The sequence below is a fragment of the Scleropages formosus genome, chromosome 23 (assembly GCF_900964775.1).
Source record: "Scleropages formosus chromosome 23, fSclFor1.1, whole genome shotgun sequence".
NCBI classification, from domain to species: Eukaryota; Metazoa; Chordata; class Actinopteri; order Osteoglossiformes; family Osteoglossidae; genus Scleropages; species Scleropages formosus.
In genome coordinates, this window is record NC_041828.1 from 15,230,947 (window position 1) to 15,248,525 (window position 17,579).

The 17,579-nt window shown below is 46.3% G+C and overlaps 1 protein-coding gene across 8 annotated transcripts in view; it reads left to right on the forward strand.

The window, feature by feature from the left end:
- Window positions 1-17,579, forward strand: part of atxn1a (ataxin 1a) — an 80,966-nt gene that overhangs the window by 3,751 nt on the left and 59,636 nt on the right. For 6 of the 8 annotated variants that reach the window (XM_018727178.2, XM_018727179.2, XM_018727182.2 and 3 more), the window contains exon 2: window positions 11,876-12,048. The gene's annotated coding sequence lies outside the window, so the exon portion shown is untranslated. Of the gene's footprint in view, window positions 1-8,727; window positions 8,970-10,898; window positions 11,118-11,875; window positions 12,049-17,579 lie in introns of those variants that run through there. The other 2 variants (XM_018727181.2, XM_018727183.2) reach the window with 2 other exon arrangements.

Consider the following 17,579-nt stretch of genomic DNA (forward strand, 5'->3'; position numbering starts at 1 on the left):
TAGTGTTAACCCAGGCTGTTTCTCCAGTGGGGTACTGGAGGAATGCCTGTCAACTGTAACATCCAATGATCTGAGTGTTACTGGGAGCGTGAGCTGGGAATGTAGTCAGCGTCAGTGCTCCGAGATCCTCATTGTCCGCCTCTGTGCTTCTTTCAATGGCCTGTTCTCTATGGGCATCGCTCAAAGTCGCAGCAGTTCTCTTTTTGCTTTTTGCTCTCTCTGTTTGCAGTCAGGTGTTTTCCTCTTGGTTTTTAGCATTAGCAGTGCTAGATAACCACCCATTCTGTCCTGCAGCGCCAACTGTGAAAAAGCCTCAGTGCACATCTCGCGAAATGTCACCAAGCAAAATTCAACACGGCATTCGGTTGTGAGCGTAGATAATGCGTACACAAAACAAGAAGTGATTTAAATGATTTTTAAGTATATAATTAACCCCCTCTTTGTGATGAGTAGTTTTTATCTGTCTGTCTTTCCATCTTTCCATTTGTCCATATTTCTCTCTCTGCGCTGCGTTTATTGATGGACAGTTGCAATCTATATTTGTATATCAGCTCTCTTTATATGTATATTTACATGTTTTAAAAATGGTACTATTGCTTAATATTAAGAGAAATAAATTGAATGTTTAGTAGTTCATTAATGTCCAAGTTCTCTAACTTCCATGATGAAAACTTCATAGGACATGCTACACTGTTTGAATGGTAAGTTCTCCGTGCAGCAGGGGTCAGTCAAGCTGGAGCAGAACATTCGCTGGTTGAATTTGGAATCAGTTCTGAGGAACACTGCACAGCACCACAAAAGTGAAGAGCAGAGCAGGGATATCTTCCTTGGTGCATGCTGTAGACGGTACAGGTAATGCTGAATGAAAATAACTGGAGGTTCGTGCAGGAGATGCTCCACAGTGAGACCGCTGCCACCATCAGGGCCAAAACTAGGACCTACCCTGGCAAAGAACATAGTCTGGGCTTTACTGTGGATGAACAACTGCAGACGACTTCTTGGTTGTGTTATGGAGTCAGACAGTACCTCTGGAACACCTGGTCTTATAACTTGATTAGTTTCATCCCAAGTAAGTTGCAGTTTTCCTACATTTATGCAGATATGCAAGCACCCTCATCGGGGGCACTACAGCAAGGCTTCTCATGGGACTTTAACCATCTACCATCAAGGTACAGGTCAGCATCCTTAATCACCCAGCTGCCTACCTTGGTTACCTTTCTTTGTTGATGGCCATAGCCAGGCTGGTGGAGCTCAGTACTTTTCCACTCAAGACCGCTGTGTAGGCTGTGACCTCTGCGTGCTCTATTGGTAACCCTGCTATTCCCACCTGAAATCACTTGAGTGAGTAAATTATTAAAACCTGTGATGAGGCATGTCACCTATTGAAATGTGAGGGTTTTGTTGTTGTTTAGCCATGGCAGTTCAAGCCAGAGACGCAGAGAGAATCAGACCTCTCCACTGTTCCCGCTCGACCTGGTGTCACATTACCTGGGCTTCCAAGCAACGAGCGAGTTGGTATTCAACGTGAATACACAGGCTGTGATTCCTTAATGCTCGCCCTACACTACCTGTCAAATTGACTTTGGACAAGATGCGGTCATTGCAGGCCTGACTTTTCACTGTCATCCTGAATAGAGCAAGTCTGTAAGCATCTTAGCAAGCCAGCTAACCATGAGATGCAATGTACTGTTTTTATTGAGCTCATTCAGCTCTCATTCTGAACTCTTAATGGTCTGAGCAGCCTGCTCTCTATGACTATAGTTGACTAACTCTGTTGTAGACTTTGGAGAAAGGTCATACTCACAATGTGTTAAATGGCACACTGGTCAGTGCAAACTGTTTGTTTCAGTTACTAGAAAAGTCTCATGGATTTAAGACTGCTGCTGCTGCTTTTTAGCCTTGAGTCATAATGTAGGATCTGAAGTCTCTGCACTTGCGTTACACAAGAGTTGCCACAGAAAGGATCTGAAGAACCTGTAACAGCCCGAGGAGGGCTGCATTAATTTGTGCAAACGCCTGGTACTCGGCTAGTCCTATTTCCTGATTTATACGTGGATTTTTGTTTGGAATCAGAATAGCTTTTATACGCAGGCAATCTGTGCTTTTTCTTTGTTGAAGTGAATTACACGTAATCAGCCAGACTCAGTCAACATGGATACAATCCAATACGTAAGTCTTTTGTTGTCATAATATGAATCAAGATCAAGACTCTGGCCTTTGAAGTAATTTTTGCCCTTCTAACCTGTGTCAGTGCCAGATTAATGTACTTATACACAGCTCTTAAAATGGGTGTCCTGCTCGCAGGAAAAGGATGGGAGAAGTACAGAGTACTGTCCAGGGTCTGCCCTCAGCAGATGCTGTTGGTCTGAGCAATTGGGAATGACTACGATTGGATGGGATCAGACATCAAGCTGGGCCTCAAGTACACCCTCTTCTGAGATCCTGGGAGGAAAACAAACCCAAACTTGTATAGAAAGTCCACATAACTGCTGCTGATGCACTGTGTAGATAAGCCAGACACTCACAATAAGTTCCCTACAGCCACTGCCTTCCTGCTGACAATGCTGCATAGGTCTGTCCACTGGGTTGGAGAGCAGGTGGCCCAGTGTTTAAACAAGACGTCTTTGATCGGAAGTTTGTTGGTTTGGACTCTAGAGGCACTGTGTTTTTGCTTTCTTTATGTTGGTTCTTAACCTATGCAAATAATTATTTATTTTTGAATCCATGCAGGTGTATCATTTGCTTTTGGGTAAAGCTGTCTGCTGAGAATACCCGAAAACTAGTTAACTGAGTGCTTTGTCCAGTATCTGTAGGTTGCCTTACTCAAAGGCATCTGCTAAATGCAGGAATAATTTCAATATGCATAATGGTGATAACTGTTTTCTAGATGCATCTGAGAGTGGCAGAAGGTTTGTTTATGGCGACAAGCGGCTCTGCGTGTGAGGAAGCCTGGACTGGCCGTGGAATGGTCGGTCCTTTCAGACTGGAGCACAGGAAAATGACAGCACAATGTCTCCATGTCCTGCTTTCCTCAGAGGGGGCCGGGACAGTGTACCGAACAACAGGACCCCCGGTCTGGGGATCCATACGACACTCGGCGTCTTGAGTTTGGATAAGCATCGCAAAAGGAATTCAATAACAGGAAAAGACACTGCGCAAACAATCGGTGAAATGCCGAAACCCACCCGTTACTCTGTTTTTTTTGGCATGGCTCAACTCATTTTATTTATTCTTTACTACAACGCGAAGTGGAGACAGCGGTATCAATCCACATTGTTGTCAAAGTCACATGGGCAGCTTTATCAGCTTTACTACAGGCAGTAATTGCGCTGTAATGTTGATGTAATTGCTTAAAGTGGGGCTCATTTTAAAGTGAGCTACATTTAAATGCAACAAATATCTTTTTTTACAAGAAATTGCACTTGTATGCAGTAGAACATTGTTTTGGAAGAGATGTATTTTGAAGGTTTGAGAACTTGTACAGCGTGGTCATGTTTTAATCTGAACCACAAAACGAATTCCTACAATGACGGGCAGGTTGGACACTGACAATGACTAATTGTGAGCGATCGCTGCCGTTGTCACTGGACTTTGGAGAGGGCAGGTGTTAGCCCGGCAGCATGGGACGGATGACAGATGATCCGGTCAGTTCTGAGCCAAGAGCATTTGCCATAGCCGTGAAACATGTTTGCTTGCATTTCTGCATTCATTCTTTTTGCATATGCGGGAATATCTTTGGTAGTGACTGAAGAAAGAAGAGATGTAGCTGAGATTTGGCCCTTGATGTGGATAGGTTTAGTCACTCAATGTGTCATGGAAGTCTTTTCTGGCAACATAGTAAAGTGACTACAGTGGACGTTTGACTCCTTGTCACTTGTCAAAGGTGCCTGCCTCAGCCTGCTGCCTCTTGAAACCTGCCTGTTTCCCTGAAGACTATGAAGATTGCTGGATGAAATTAAGACTAACAGATTCAGGAATGGCTTCGCCTTCTTATCTGTGAGGAAAAAGCAGTGTTTAGGGGGTTTTTTTTTTAACCTTTTTCTCTTGGTGCTGCTTTGCTTCATTGGGTTTCCTCAAGCGTGGCCCTCGGCTACAGCAGTTCTTGCTCACGTTGGAAATGCACCATGCTTCTGTAGCACCTTAAGGGATCAGCCACTTTGTCAAGAATTTTGCGCCGTCCTTTTAGTTGAAGATTTCTTGATTCTTCCTCTGTGTTTGCCCACTTCATTCTGAAGGTTGGTTGTGTCTGATAACGCCGACTGATGTTCCATTAATGCAAAAGGCAGGTCCTGTTGTCAGATTCACAAAAGATTGCCTAGTTATTGCTGGCAGCCTCTGAAAGATAACAAGCACAATGAGTTTGAATGAACTGCCTATCATTGAAATGACTTCCTTTGGCACTGCAGAGGCTAATTTTTCAGACCTGCCCAGTGTCCCAATCCCTGTGTGCGATGGCACTGTCACTGTGAGACCATGGCCGAACACTCAAACTTATGCTGCTATGATCTTTAGCCCTGTACTATATTGGGCCCAGAGATTCTGAAAATGTTGATACCTTTGGTAACATCCTCCCAGTTTGCACCTCCATAGATAGCAACTTCCTCAACTCATCTAGGTGACTTTCTCTAGACTCAGCACGCTCCATGTGTCTATGTTTTATTATTTACACGTGTGTGTCTCAGTGCTCATGGTTATTATGCACACTGCCTGTTGTCAGGTTGCAGAGAGAGCTCCAGGGATCCGTGACAGGCGGTCATCAGCGTCTCTTTGATACCACAGACTCCGACCCTGCGCTCCAGGTCACTCACACTTCTGGGGAAATGGAAATCAATGTGACCTCCAGCAGAGCAGGCGCTGCTCCCCATCACCCTCAGCACTGGGCGGCAGTGTGACAGACCGCAGGGGCAGTGCTTTTGAAGGGCGCTGGTACTATACTGCCTGCCTCTCAGTATGAGCTCCAAAATAGTGCAGTTGGCTCTCAAGGCATGCCTCTAGGGACTTCCATAGCTTCATCTAGCCTGATCCCGTAGCAATGGGCTGGTTTGACTTTCTCTTTTGGGTTTAGCACAGTATTTTATCATGAAAAATGTGTAGGGGGGAGAAGATGGCATAATGGTTAGAGCTGCAGCCTTCTACTCAAAGGACTTACGTTTGTAACCCACTTGCTACTTTTAGTATCTTTGATCAAGGCACGAATCCTGAATGGATACAGGTAAAATTACCTGGTTAAATAAATGGGTAAATCGGTGTAAGTAATTTAGCATAGTAATTTGGAGAAAAGTGTCAGATCAGTAAATGTTTCTGGGCACCTAGTGTTCATGCAAATGTTTGTTTTGACTAGCATCTTGATTAAAATGAAAACTAATCCTTATTACTAATCTATTTATGCAGCGTGGATTAACAATGATAACAGAGGTGGAAAACTTTGAAAATAATATGAAGAACACATTTAATTTGCAGAGAACTTTGCTTAAAGCTACTATGTAACTGAATGTCGGAGTAAAAATTCTGGTTAATTCTCCCAGCACCTGCTTTTCCTGGATCCTGGAGGCTGTAAAAGTCCATACTGAAATATGATCTTGGGAAATGTATGAAAGTAAAAGTCTGCTTTCAGTGGCTTTTCAAAAGGAATGAAAAAAATGGAAGGAAAATGCCAGCAACTAAGATGATCCTAAATGGAAGATTCCTTTCACATTTTTTACCTCTTTATACAGGTAGATTTAACTGGAGCACTTTAAGAACCTTTCTCAAGGGTACTACTGTAAGGTCCTTGATTGTAGTAGCTTTCCTCCATGGTATCCCTAGACATGTCTGCTATAGTGCAGAATATTACACTTCGTCATTAGAAAGGAAGGCAAGTACAGAATGAAAAGGAAGATGAGGGACTCATATGGATGGATTCATGGAACCTGGTCTGCTAGCAGCACAGAGGAGTACAGACAGCAGGACAGTTGGTCCATGTGGTCATTACAAACTGAGGAAGCCTCTAGGATAAGCCAGCTTCCATGGCAAAACTGGGATTGTTACACTTGGGGTGACCATTTGTCAATGAAACAGCTTCCTGGCCCTGCTCAAACCCAACAGAAGCACTGACTGACGTTCAGCGCTTAAAACATTTTTGAGAACTTCTTTGCCAGTGGATGAACTTTTTATTTCTAGTACATTGGCATAATGAGTGGTGGCCACTTAAATAGCATCATGTAGATTGTGTGAAGAATATTTCTTACATTGAGAAAAGTCATGTGTTGACCTTCAGGTTGCAGGAGGCATTGCTGTGATGCTCAGAGAACTACTTTGTTTTGGCCATTTACCAAGTATTGCTGCTGACTCATCTTGAAAAACACTCCATAAGCACATTTCCTGTTTCGCCTGTTTATAAGGACTTTCCTCATAATGTTGTCACATGTGAAAAGAACTGTATTGCTGATAGGATTCTTCGATGATGAATTATGCTTGGAAGGGAATCCAACATGCATAGACTGTTCACACCTTGTACAAAGTTTACTTTTCATGTTGTTATTATTGTTATTATTGTTTGGGTTAATGTTTAATCTTTCTCTTTTAGCTGCACAGAAGTGGTATATGCTCCGTAGTTCCTTAAACTCACAGCCATCTCAACAAAAAAAAACCTCTCTAAGAAAAATAAACTAGTAGGAACTATTAGTTCCTAGAAGTTAAAGTAGAAGAACTGCTGCAGCTCACTTGAACAACCCAGGTTTGAATCCCACCTCCTGCTCCAGTGCCCTTGGTCAAGGTATTCGCCCCAAATCGCTCCATTAAAAAATATCGTGCTGTATAAGTGGGTACATTGCTTTAAGTAGCGTTGTGAGTTGCTTTTGAGGAAAGCATTAAGTAAATAAATGTAAATGTAAAAAGCATCCCAAGAGCTAAATAGATTTTTTTATTTTATGTTTCAGTACTTATGGGATGGTTCCTGTCTGCCCCTGGTTTCTCTTTGGCTTTTATAGAGCTTTAATTATCAGGTGCTCACGCAAAAGGGGATATACCCTTTCTACTTCTTTGACAACCATTGCCTCCATCCCACACTTTGTGTGTGTAAGTGTGTTGCTTTGTGTTTTTGAAGAGACCTCTACAAAATCTAGTCATGGAGGACATTTGGAAGCGTGAGCGATGTGTCGCACTCGGTCACCCTGCCTGCAGTGTGGTCAGCAATGACCCCAAGGTCATGGATGGAGATGCCACCTTCCCCGAGCTCAAAGTTGGTACATACACCTCTTCGACTTCCCCCCCACTATTGATGCACATGTCGTCGTCATGGTAACAGGACAAATGGGAGAGTCGTTCTGGCCAAAGAAATGTACCATTTCTCACGTCTTCACAGTCACTTTGGTAGGAGGTGGCATATGGTCTGACCCTGGAGGAGATGGAGACGTGCAGAATTAGGAGACCAGACTCAGTGAAGATGAGTGCATTTTGCTTACTGCCTGGTGCTGTGCAACATTTTCCATGCTGTGCGTACTGTATGTGTGCCATAGAACTCGGTAAACAGTCTGTGGAAGACATCTCTGCCGCTGCTACACTTTTTATATAAATTCCAGATTGTCAGATTCTTCCAACATTAGTTGGGAGCTGTGAGGAAGGACTCAGAGGCTGATTTGATCATTCTTTGCATGTTATTCCAATTGGGTTTTTGAGGAACAAACTGAATTGTTAACGGCACATTTTTGCATCCAAAATGCCGAGGTTGAAATTGGGCTTGCTGCACAGCAGAAGTAAACTGGATAGATTCGAGTGCATATTTTGGGTCATCTTTGCTTTATTTTTCAGTTTAAATCAGCAAAACGAGTGATGGATTAAGCGGAATGAAGTCGTATTTCATTGCCGGTTTGAGAAACCACATCGGAAATTCTGGGCTAGTCACGGCCCCCGAGGAAGCAGCTGTGCTGTCAGCAGCATAAGGCTCAAAGAGCTGCCTGCCATTGGAGCAAAGTGGTTCGAGCCTGGAGAGTAACCAGGCTCATTCATTCGCTCTGTACCAGACGGGATGCCTCTCTTTGGGAAACGATCCTTCAGCTCTTTTTTTGAAACACTGTTTTTTTGTAATCGCATGGAATTAAGGTCACGGTTGCATTCTGTGGTTAATGAAACCTTGGCGAACGTGGGACTGCCCGTCCAGCACGAGGACTCTGCTGTTTGTTCCTGCAAGTCCATGCAAGTCTGACTCCTAATCCGTTTAGCTGTGAATTTACTGCCCTGCCTTCTAGGGACTCGGTAGAAAAGTATGTGCAGTGGAAATATGCAGTATATGCAAAATGCCAACATGTTTTATTTCAGTCACCCAATTAGCCATTTATTTTAAAGCCACTGTTTTAGTGCAGAAGGTCCAGATTCACTTTGAAACCGCTCTTTGAGTGCTGTGGTACTGTGGTGTGCATTGGGAGATGGCCTTGATGGTTTTCGGTCTGAATTGAATGATCCAGTGAGGCTGTGAATGCTGCACTCATTTACGATGCATATTTATGAGAGTTGTCTGCCCACAGAGCTGGGCTTCCTCATGCAGAGAAACTGATTTCCTCAGGCCTTCAGACTTTGTCTGATATGACTCATGGGACATTGGGATCTGCAGGGGGTGGTGAGCTACGTGGACCGGTGAGCCTCTCTGAACGGGGGCTCTAGTCTTCATGGGACAGCAGACGGCGGAGACGGCACTCTGCCGCAAAGCTGGGATGTGACCTTTGAGACCAGTAAGCGAGAGGCCCCGCAGAGCCTTGCGCAAGCGGAGACAGCGCTGAGAGCGGCGAGTGCGCCAGGGCAGCAGCCCGCCAGCTTTGCTGGAAAGAGGCGGGCCATGTTCCATTAATTCTGTGAAGCCGCTTTTCGGGAAGAAAGGGGCGGAAACGTGACTGACTTTCCCACAGCAGCGCAAATACGACTGGCTGGGTCGAACCTCCAGCCTCTGCAAACACGCACGTCCGAAGCCTTTGAGATCCTCGCGGTTTGTCCTGAACGTACGTGGGCCAGAAGTGGAGGATGTTCTTCGTGCCCACTGGGATCTTTCGACTTGGTGCAGGATGCTGGCTGTGCCAGTGTAGGTCTTCACCAGCAGAACATGTGCACCCACTTCCAACCAATCCATGGCGGAGAGGAGGGAAGCCGTGAACGGCGACGTCGCGTGGAATCTCTGCAACCAGATCAGGCTGTGGGGAAAGGAAGTGCGTGGTTTGTTTTAGTTGCGCCTAGCTGACGTGACCATCTATGGAGGCCGAGCCAGGGAGGGATGTAAGCCAAAGGGCTCAAGTGTCAGCGCGGCCCTGATCGTCCACATGAGCTCAGCACGGGGGTTTTCCTGCAGAGTGTGATGTGGGTGTGAGTCGGGTGGATGAGCTCATCCGGGGTTATCTGAGGTCTAATCCCTGTCCCGCTGTCTAGATCCACAGGGTCAAAGGTTATCCCAGAGCTGGGTCCCCAAACTTGCCCAGCCTGCTGGTCCAGCGGCACCGGCTGTAAACATGCCGGCGACCGGTGCGTCCACCGAGCGGGAGGAATCTTGCCGGAACCTGGCGGTGTCACACGTTCGGCTGTGCAGGGAACCTCCCCTGGCAGCTCCAAAACAGTGTCTGTGTGCGTGTGTGTGTCATACACACACAACTCCCACTCTTACAGTGAGGAGGGAGGGCTTGTGAGCTGTGCGGAGCTCTTTATAAACTGCAGAGACCATCACGCTTTGACTGACACCGAAACAAACGTGCTGCCTTGTGAGGCAGGAGCACTTTCATTCATCTGTCATTATTGTTGCAAGGCTGTCAATATATGATTTTGATCAGAAGTCACATTTTTCTTTATACATAGCTTTTGATCGGACGGCATCCCGTGGCTTTTGTTTGGCTCTTGCGAAGTGCTTATTCTTCATTTCTCTTCAAGTTCACATCAGCACTGAGTACATTTTTTTCCCTCTTCAGTTTTTATAGTTTATTATTATTTATTCATCAAGCCAATGCTATTCTCCAAGGAGACTTGGAGTGTTTCGTTTGCACACTAAGCTGCGTACGGTGATTTACCCGTTTATACGGCTGGGTATTCTGTACTGGAGCAATTTTAGGTTAGTACCTTGGGCTACCACAGAGGGCAAAAGGGTTTTGAACCCAGGACTTTCCAATTGCAAGGCGATGACTTTAACTGCTGTTCCACCTACTGCTCTTTATTGTTATTTACACTGGTGAAACAGTGGACTTGCAGTTTAAACTCAGCCACAGTGAGCAGGTGCTGAAGCCCAGTGAGATACTCAGGTGGAGCAGCAGAGGGTTCCGAGAGCACCGGGTGGTTGTGTTCGGGGTCCGTCAGTGGGAGGAGCTTAGCTGTCCTGGGTTTCCTCTTCATTGCTGGTAGGGAATTGAAACTTGGACGCTACGTTGCTGACTTGAGGGAAAACAGACATCTGTGTGTGTGTGTGTGTGTGTGTGTGTGTGTGTGTGTGTGTGGGAGGGAGGGAGGGAGGGGGGGTGTGTTTGTGTTTGTCTGTGAGGTACTAGTCTGGGGGGAAAAAAATCCATTTTTTTTTCTTTCATGTCACATTTCTGAGGAATACAAAAGCTGCATGTGTGCTGTAAAAGAGTATATGTATATTTCCATGTTTTTTTTTTTTTTTTTTTGCCAAGGTTTTTATCCAAAGCAACTTACTTCTTTCTCACTTCCCCCGATCTCGTAAGTGCTCAGTAAACGTGTACGTGTTTGATATGTTTAATAATTTTTAAAATCAATTCGTTTTGTAATGGAAAAGCCTATATGCAGCTACTCATGTAATTTATACTGGTTCACACTGAATCACGTGCTTGCATCCAGATCTTTCCTTCGGATGATGTAATGAACTCTTTGTATATCGCTTTGGAGAAAAGCGTCTGCTAAATTAATAAATGTAAATGTACAATGATTTACCTATATATACAGCGTGGTGATTACATTGATCAGTTCGGGGTAAGAACGTAGATCAAAGGTACTGTGCTATGAGGCAGGAGTCAAACCTGTGTCTTGTGCGGTTTAAAGGGAGCAGCTCTAACCACTACCACTTCCTACCCGTGTGTGTGTGTGTAATGCAAAACATTTGACTCCAAGGAGACGGTTCCTTCCGTATGTTTAGCTGCCCTCTCGAACATGTCAAGGTAAGTGCGCTCCTCTTATCGTGGTATATTGTTAGCAGAACTTGACGAGTACTGAGAATATGGTGCACTTTGCTGCCCACCTGAACAAGTTTGATGGGAGTTAAGGGGCAGTTGGTTTCAAGCCAAGGGTCATGTGGGTTTGTCCTTTCACCCATGGGGTGTGTTCCTGTGCCGGGCGCACACAAGATCTTGTCACCTAGGCCGCAGGGCTCTCCAGCTCTGTACATGGCTGGTGTGCGGAGCAGCAGTGACTGCCCTCAGTCCTCACCTGAATTTTGCCTTCTTTGGTTCGTTCGTGTGTGTCAGTGAGTGTACAAAGAAATTCGCCATGGGACACAAATGCGCCAATGCAGATACATGTGTTACACGTGTGTCACTGAAAAGTCCTGCAAGCACATTGTTCCCCCGCATGTGTATCGTCACCAGCGAAAGTCTCAAAGGAAGTGGGACCCTTGGCATTTTCCTGACTCAAACAAACTGGGTGGTTGCCATGCCAGCGCGTGTCTATAAATAGCGGGGAGCGTTTGTTTTCTGAATGCATGCTCCCTTGAGGAGCTGCAGGGGGAACAATTGCGAGCGTGATGTTGATCAGCGGAGCACGCCGCTCCGTCTGCGCGGCCAGAGTGCACGTAGAAACGCTACTACAAGGCTCCAGGGCGCTCCTGTGTGAAGCATCGTTGTCTGAAACCTAGGTCTGTGCAGTGACGGTGACCTTGCCGTGCTGCTGCTGCCGCTGATGTGGACGTTGTGCTCCTCAGGGAATGGTGACAGCACCCGGAGAGCGGACAGACACGGACATACGGAGCAGGAAGCTCAGGCAGTCCCGTCGGCAAGCTGGCAGAGAGATCCACGCAGACCTGTCGCCAGAGAACTTGTTGGGCCTTTGTGTCCCACTGACTCAGCCCAAGTGAGGCCCTCACACCTCTCTCAGGTAAGATACATACACCCCCAGTTTGGACTCTGGTGACAGGCAGCAAGTCCACCTTATCCTTAACCTCCATGAACCTTCCAGAGGTTAAACAGGAGTGAGACACGGGCCATGAGCGTATGCACACACACATCCCACGAGCGCACGTTGCAGCTCTGCAAATATGTTTACGTTTATTTAGCCAACGCTTTTCTCCAAAGCACCTTACTATGTTTAAACAACTTGCGCTGTTTTACCCACTTATACACCTGGGTAATTTTTACTGGAGCCTTTTACCGGATCTTAATCGCAGGTAGAACAGCAAGAAAGGGATTCAAACCTGCAACCTTTGGATGTAAAGGTGGCAGCTGTAACCACTTTACTACCTGCTCACCCTGGAATGTAGAAGTCCAGATTCTGTTAGGGAACTTTGCACAGGTGAGGTATTCACACTCTTCCTTGTGGTACACTTCTCGAGCTGCTCTGCCTTACACACCCCTGGACACTGTTGACTCCCCGTAATGCCATCTGTGCTGATGCCATGCTCCACCTTCACTTTTTTTTGTCTCTTTGCTTGCCTCTCATCATTGTCCCGTCTGATTAAAACATGTAAATGTGACTTTCGCTTACTGTTTCCAAAGAACCAGTCAAAAGTTTCAGTATACCTGGCCAAATTGGGCAACAGCTGTGTGGGATGATCAGGAGAGAATAGTACAGACAAAGCAATCCGTGTTCTACATCTCTGGGAGCTCCTGCAGAAGAGCTGGGGAAATGTGAGCTCATTTCTTGATCTATCATGTTCAGCAGCTGCCTCGTGGGGGGGGGGGACTAGTTTTGAGGAAATGAGCTCACACCTTTTACTGGTAGTACTGCATCTTCTTTCGGCTGGTGTGATGTGCTGTGCAGTTTGTCCCACATCACAGCAGAAAGCCAACGAGTTATGTACTCCTACAGCTGTTGGCAAAGTGCTGTCGAAGTTGGTGGGGTGCACTGACCACAGCACATTAATAAACACACAAAGATAAGCCACGCCCATTTTTATGCTGTCCTTTCGGTGGATGAACTCCACCAGCACCGATCATCACTGTCTACAATAGAGGCATTGTCAGTCGTTGCACAATATCTTGGGCTTCTTGGCTTGCCTGCAGCGTCAGTGCGGAGCAGCTGCCAGGTCAAGGCGACACATGGACGTGTCCCGAAGTCTCGCTTTTGAGACCGAGCCGTTTCTCTTTTGACGGCGCTCGTGTTGGAAGTGACACGTCTGCTTTCAGTTCTCACAAAGCAGCCTCGCCCACTCTCCCCCAGATAGTATAATCTGTCTGAGTGGAAGATGCTTCCTTTTCAATCCCATCTCTCACTCTGATCGCTCTCTGAAAGCCCTGCCAAGAATGTGATTTTCTCCCCCCTCCCCTCCTGAAAACTGTCACGGAGGCACCTTGGTGCCCGGTCAGCACGTCTCGCCGCCACAGCCTCAATGGCGTTTTTTCCTCAATGACGGAAACGACCCGTCTGAGAACGGGGGAGCGGGTTGGATACGTTTTCCTCGGAAAAGCCTTTTCAAGATGTGCAGCGTTCTGTGTCTCGGAGAGAGGTCTGGCCTCCTGCATTTCAAGGAGCGTTGGAGGATGGCGGCAGCGGAGGTGTGATCCTGCGCCTCGCCATCATGTGACTCGGTGCCGTGCTTGCTGGGTCCTCGGAGCGAACGCCGCGATTACCAGACACCATGTCTGGCTCCGCACCAAACGTGCTGCAGACAGTGCCCATCAGCCACTTAGGAGTGCTTGCTCTTAATCGAATAGAAGTTCTTTGAAGAGAGGCACTTTATCTTCGACCCCGAAGGGAGACCTCCCTCGCCCAGCCTCATATTTCCACTCTTTTCTTCGACGATTACTTACCGCAGTCCCCCCCCCCCCCCCCAAGTTTCTCCCTCTCCTTCTGTCTGCCTCCCAGGGCCTCTAATTACCAACCGTTTGTTCAATTACCTGGGAAAGAGGCCCACTGAATTTCCTTAAATGTACCCATTTTATTCTTCACTAGTAATGAGAGTGTTGTGAAGTGTGTGTGTGTGTGTGTGTGTGTACATTTTGGTTACCATGCGGCACCATTTTCATGGAAATCGCCTCAACGGACAGCAAACCATGAAAAACGTAACTTTTTATGATGGTCGTGTTTTCAAAAGATACTTTTTCAAACTGTTTTGTTGCTGTGTGATAAGCAGTCGTGTATTTATTGTTATTACCAGCCCAAATAAGAGTATAATTTAAAACCCATTTGCTGCCCGACTTGCCGAAGCGCCGTTTCACAGTCGTGCCGTTGACGACAAAATTGGATTTAGGGCGAGCGGCTGTCGGTTTGCTGCTGCGCTGCGCTGGAGGGTTGGAGCCCATTTCATTTGAATAAAGACGGCAAATAGAGCACGTGGATTTTTGGCTCTGTTTCTTGGACCTCATAAGGAAAGGTCAGCGTCAATCTTGCGGCAAAGACAGCGGGCCACTAAATCGCAGATGATCACCGGTGGTTACACAGCGAAAGATATCAGACTTTTATTACCACAAATACTTCTTAACTCATGGTGTGTGGAAACAAAACAAAAACCACATTCGACATGTGTGATACGATCTCTGACAAATTAACCTGTCAGATAATACTATATCAAAGTGTACGCTAGTGTCTCCTTAGGGCTAATAATCATTTCTTGGTGTTGCGGCTTCTTTTCCAATTGTTTTTGTGCATTTATCCTTTTATAGCTTCTTGCCTGATTACTAGGTATTTATAGTTAAATGTGTCTTGAATGAGTTGTTATGTATTGGAATATGTTTTGCGGCGTTTTCCCTTTGGCCAAACAGTGTGTGTTCCCCCGTTCGCCTCTTTTCTGCACCAGTGTCTCTACGAGCTTCACGTGCTGGATTTATGAGATTGGGAATCTGGGAGTACTGGGCATTTTTTTTTAAAAAAATATGTTATTACATCTTTTTGGAAATTGTGCACAGTTGATCTGGCCAGCTGTTTTGTGTCATCTGGTGATTTTACACAGAATTGTTTTAGGTGTTGCCATGCCAACCTGTGTTTAAAAACTCGGTTTTGTGCTACGAGGCCAGGTACAACTGCTGTGGAAATATTAAAATGTGTTTACATTTTTTGTCATGTTTGCTTTAATATCGGAATGTAACATTGTTCTTTTGGGACAACGCATCTTTCATGCATCCTGCTGTGTACCTGCACGGGTCCTGTTTTACGGACTTTGTTTCACAGTGACCCATTTCGGTGGCTGTTGAACACTTGAGAGACAGCAGCTTTAGTGGTGCGGAGGTGCACAGTACTCTAACTACTGATCCGGAACCTATGCCGGAATCACTGGGTACTAAACTAGGAGGGGTACTCCCAGGTGGGATGCCAGTCAATCACAGTGTAGCCAGACACAAACACAAGGGCAGTTTAGCATCCCTGATTTACCCAAACTACATCTCATTGGGCTCTGAGAAGAAAGCAGAGCACCCATAGGAAGCCTATACAGAACATGCAAAGTCCACACAGACCAAGCTGGATTTGAACCTATGCCCAAACAGCTTGGGGAATGGGAAGTGACAGCACTACCTACTGCACCACTGTGTCACTCATTGTCTGTACACACACATACACACACACACTTTGTGAACCACTTGTCCCATACTGGGTTGCAGGGAACCAGAGTCTAACCTGGCAACTCAGGGCATAAGGCTGGAGGGGGAGGGGACACACCCAGGACAGGACGCCAGTCCGTCGCAAGGCACCCCAAGCGGGACTCGAACCCTAGACCCACCGGAGAGCAGGACCCGGTCCAACCCACTGCGCCACCGCACCCCCACTCATAGTCTGCTTTTGCACTATTTATTTCTTCCAGTGGCATTGCAGTGTCTTCTGTCACTGTGTTGTGTTGTGTTGTGCATGCTGTGTGCATATTCTGCCTCGTGAAGTTTCCTTGGGGATGGATCTGCAAAGGTTTTACCTGCATACCTACCGACCAGTGTACCTTCCCACATACCTGCTGTGCTGGAGTGTGTGTACAGGGTGAGGGGCATCCAGAGTGCAGTAGGAACAGATGACTGTGTGTTATTCTGTATCCATGAGAGTAGAGTAAGGAGGCCCTTCTCACTCAAGCTATGGTTGTTGCCACTCTTCCCGTGTTTCAGACGGTCTGTGTGCGTTACCGGGCTCCGCAGAGCCAATGGCAGGGAAATGCTGCCTGCCAGAAAGGTGGAAACACGGCCCATGATGCACAGCTCAAGTCAAGATGCAAACTACTTCTGTGCTCTCGCTCCAGCCACGAGCACAAAGAGCGCACTGAAACACACACACACACACACACACACACACACACACACAAACACAAAATAAGGTTAATAAGAAACACACGCACAAATACATCTAATTCAAGGCGAAGTCTGTTTATATGCACTTGCCTAAAAGCGTACATGGCAAACACACATTGACACTCTTGGTGTGCTCGATCCACCACCGAGCACCAAAAACGTCTGTGTGTTTCGCACAGTGGGAATGACTCATCCGGATTCACTTTCGAGCACCGGCGCTCGAGAGCGGTGTATTTTTAGAACGCGTTGGTTGTAGAATCCAGTGGGCGTGCGCGAGTGCTTCAGACAGAGGCGAGAGTGATTGTAGCGGCTGTGTGACATCAGCACACAAAGTGACTGAGAGAACTTCTGGAGTTTTGATTTTCTCCTGTGCATATTAGCACATGAATATGTTTATATGGTGTTTTTTTTTTTTTTTTTTGAAAGATGCTGTGCGCTTTTTTTTCCATGTTCAGGAAGCTGAAAAAATGAGTAAATTCTTAGTTATGAAAATAGAAATGTGGTTATCTGTGCCAGACTGGTGGTTATATAAAAACAGTGAATGCACATTCCACTGAGAAATGCATGTGCTGGAGAAGGAATGTGGAAGCCGTAGTCTAGTGTGTGTGTGTGTGTGTGTGTGTGTCAGCTCTCTGCCGCAGTATATTTCTAGACTAAACCTCACTATTCGTTCAGATGAAAAATTAAGAGAGCAGGGAATTCTCTTTCTGAAAGAGCCGAAGGGTCAAAATGTTCATAGTTCAGACCTGCTGCCTTGAGTTTTGGTTGGATCCTATCTGGTTGTTGGAGATGCTCAGCACTAGTGGCAAGTGTGAGTCCACCTGGGCAAAACCGGACAGAATAGCGAAAGCAGAGCAACCTACAAGTGTCGTACATTTCTGATCTAACTTGTTAACCGAATGACTTGTGGGGGGAAAAGCAAATTAGTTTCCAGCCAGTGTACTCAAACTTTAGATTGTTCCTGTGAATCGTATGGATTTTCTAGCAATTGTGACAGAACCCAGACAGAAGGATCATAAAGGGTCCTGTAGCTGCCCCTATCAAGATCAACATGCTGGTTACGGCCTACAAGACCATCACTGGAACTGCTCCCCTATACCTAGAGGACCTGATCACAGGACCTGATCACTTGCTGCATCCCAGCCAGACTGCTGAGTTTCTCCACCTCTGCCCACCTGATGATCCCACTCACAATGAGCCCAAAAT